The 3,520-nt window shown below is 61.5% G+C and overlaps 1 pseudogene; it reads left to right on the forward strand.

The window, feature by feature from the left end:
* Positions 1-2,446: 2,446 nt before the first annotated feature.
* Positions 2,447-3,225, forward strand: LOC123393210 (annotated as a pseudogene).
* Positions 3,226-3,520: the final 295 nt, after the last annotated feature.

The raw sequence follows: 3,520 nt of genomic DNA on the forward strand, positions 1-3,520 counted from the left end.
GCGCCACACGGGCTTGGACTGCGAGCCCGCACTCCCACGGGGCTTTCCCCAGTAAATCCGTACCCTACTGCGCGCGTGTTTTCTCTTCCTGATGATTTTCTTGAGAGCATTTTCTTCTCCAGCTCACTTTATGGTACGAAGACAAGTATGTGTCCATCAACTCCGTGTTATCCTAGAACTTCTGGTCTACAGGAGGCTGTTGGCAGTTCTGTTTCTGGGGGGCCTACACATCTGTACACACGAATGTTCGACGTGAGGGGCTTGGTGCCCTGACGCCCACCTTCTTCAAGTCCAATGGCGCTCATATCCAACATGCATAAAGAGCTCTCAAAATTCACTGTCAAGAAAACCTTAAAAAAGGAAGGGCCTGAACATTTGAAGAAACACCAAAAAGACAAGTGGATGGCAAATACACACATAAAAAGACACCTCACACCATTAGTCGTCAGGGAGGTGCAAAGTAGACCCCACGGAGGTACCCTAACGTGCCTCTGAGGATGGCCAAGACGGCAAAGCTCAGCCAGGGGTAGCCGGCCGGGGCGTGGAGGAGAGAGGAGCTCCAGCAGCGCTGGGGGAAACATAGCGTCATTCGGGCACTTCGGAAAGCTTGGCAAGAAAGCGCCTTCAAGAGTCTCAACCCAGCATTAGTCATCAGGGGACACAAATTAAACTGCAGTAAGACACCGCACACACTTGTTAGAATGGCCAATATGGAACCAAAAAATGCAACTTCGAGGTCTGGCAAGGACACAGGGCCACGCGAGCCCCTGTACGCTGCTGGAGGGAGCGCAGCACGGCATGGACACTTGGCAAAATCGTTTGGCAGTTTCTGATCACGTTGCACGTGCCCTGAGCCCATGACCCTGCGAGGCCACCCCTGCACGTGTGCCCTGGAGAAACAAAAATCCGCTGCCGGGCAAAGACCGGTACTTGATGCTGCGGCCGCTTTCTTCGCTCGGAACCCTCCAAAACAGAACGCGACGGAAACGTCCTCCACCCGGCGGCAGAATCGCCGAACTATGGCCCCGGCCTGGCCCGGAACGCAATCGGACGAAAGAGAGGGCACGGCCGCCCGGCCCTCAGCCCTGGAAGCACAAGCAGGTTCTGCTATATGCAAGATGCCAGACCCCAGAGGCTGCACACTGTCTTTATAGAACATTCTGGAAAAGCCACAAGGGCAGTGACCGAGAGTCGGTGGCCACAAGGGTTTGGGGCAAAGGGAGGTGTTGCTAGGGTGGGGAGCACGAGGGACCTTCTGCATGGCTTAGGGGCGGTGCGTGGGCGACCGCCGGGACTCGGGGTCCCACCCAGCACCAAGTGCGTTGTCCGTGGAGGGAGGCGGGGAGGACCGGGAGCCGCGGCTTGGCTGTCGGGTCAAGCGGGCGCGTGCCTCTCCCTGAGATGGCGGGACCTGCAATCTGCTTTGGGCTGATTTTCTTTTTCTCTCGATTATTTTCTATATCTTCCTTCTCTTTGTTCCGGCGTTGACTCTGCTGGACCAGCTGGTCTGGGGATGCTCCCACCAGCGGTGCTCGGCGGCAGTTTTCCAGAACAGCTCTAGCTGGGAAGGGCTGTACCTTCCTCTCACCGGGGGCACAGAGGCCGTGGTCCGGCCCCTCCCCCTCCAACGCTGGAGAGCCGGTCGCACGTCTTTGCTGAGCGGCGGGCCGATGCCAGCCTCTCCGGAGACATCGAGGGTGCTGAGGTCGGGGAGCGAGCACGCCCGTGTGCCGACACGTGCACCGATTTCTGTCCGCCTCCTCCCACGTTTGGTCAGAACCCCACGTCCGCACACCCCTCTGCTCTGAGAAGCGTTCCGGGTCCTGATCCGTCCTTCCGAAGTCTCGTGCGGGGAACACGGGATCCTGAGCGCGTCCTCATTCCTCTGAAGCTCTCCACGTTCCTTCTCGGTCATTCCGGGCTGAGACATGGTGTCCGCCTTCCCGCTCAACCCTGATCGCCGCCACGCAGCTCTCCGTGTTGGGGGCGCCGGCAGCGGACGCGCACACTGTCCTGGCTCTGCGTCCTGCCTGCTCCCGGGACTGGGATTCGCAGCCTTTGCCCACGCCCAGCCCCCAACTCGCCCCGCAAACCGGAGCCGAGAGCAGGACGCGGTGGGCAGGCTGTCCGGCCGGGGCTGCAGGACACTAGGTTGTTCCCGTGCTGTTGGCTTAAAGACCCAAACAAAGTCAGGGGCCAACCCCGTCCTCAACCACCACAGGCATTTTACAAGCAGACGCTCTCGTGTACATAAACCGGCGGTAATAAGCACTCCCAGGGCTCAGCCAAAACAGCCACGAGGAAGGGGAAGTCTCACGGAGCCTCTTGCTGGACAACGCACACCTCGGCGGGTATAAAAGCTGACAGACAACCAGCGCCTCACACACACACTCACACACACACTCACACTCACACTCACAGTATCCTCCAGCCCCACCGCCCCACCATGGCCGCATCCACCCTGTCCGTCTGCTCCAGCAACGCCTGCCCCGACTCCTGGAAGGTGGACGACTGCCCAGAGAGCTGCTGCGAGCCCCCCTGCTGTGCCCCCTCCTGCTGTGCCCCCCCCCTGCTGTGCCCCCTCCTGCCTGACCTTCATCTGCACCCCTGCGAGCTGCGGGTCCAGCCCCTGCCAGCCAGCCTGCACCAGCTCCTGCCAGCCCTCCTGCTGCAGCTCCTCCCCCTGCCAGGAAGACTGTTGTGTGTCTCTCTGCTGCAAGCCCGTCTGCTGCACCCCTGTCTGTTGCAAGCCCGTCTGCTGCACCCCTGTCTGCTGTGAGGCCTCTCCCTGCTCAGGCTCTTCATGCTGCCAGCAGTCTAGCTGCCAGCCCTCCTGCTGCAGCTCCTCCCCCTGCCAGGAAGACTGCAGCCAGCCCGTCTGTTGCACCTCTGTGTGCTGCAAGCCCGTCTGCTGCACCCCTGTGTGCTGCAAGCCCGTCTGCTGCACCCCCCCTGTCTGTTGTAAGCCCGTCTGCTGCACCCCCTGTCTGCTGCAAGCCCGTCTGCTGCACCCCTGTCTGCTGCAAGCCAGTCTGTTGCACACCCCTGTGTGCTGCAAGCCCGTCTGCTGCACCCCTGTCTGCTCCGGGCCCCTCCTCCTGCTGCCAGCCCAGCCCCTGCTCCTCGTCCTGCTGCAGACCGTCCTCGTGCATGTCCCTGCTCTGCCGCCCTGTGTGCAGGCCCGCCTGCTGCGTGCCCGCCTCGGCCCAGAAGTCCTGCTGCTGACGGGGCCCGTCTTCCCAGGGGCCAGCTGGGCTCAGGACCCACCCAGTGACCGTGGTCCTCCCCACCCCCTCAGTCAGGTCCTGACCTGGGTTAGGTGGCTGCCCACACCGAAGACAGAGTCTTCCATGTGTCCACTCTGCTGACCTGACCTTGACCTAATAGCTCCTCAGAACGCAGACCCCACTGCCCCCCAGGGCTCCTGCTCCCAGGAGAGGCCTCGAGCACTTCGGTTTCCCCTGCCCTTCCCTCCCAGTTTCTCGGCACGGGTCCCGTGGCCTCAACTGCTGACCTCTCG

Source organism: Mustela putorius, unplaced genomic scaffold, assembly GCF_011764305.1.
Source record: "Mustela putorius furo isolate JIRA1106 unplaced genomic scaffold, ASM1176430v1.1 tig00000765_pilon_pilon_pilon, whole genome shotgun sequence".
Taxonomy (NCBI): Eukaryota; Metazoa; Chordata; class Mammalia; order Carnivora; family Mustelidae; genus Mustela; species Mustela putorius.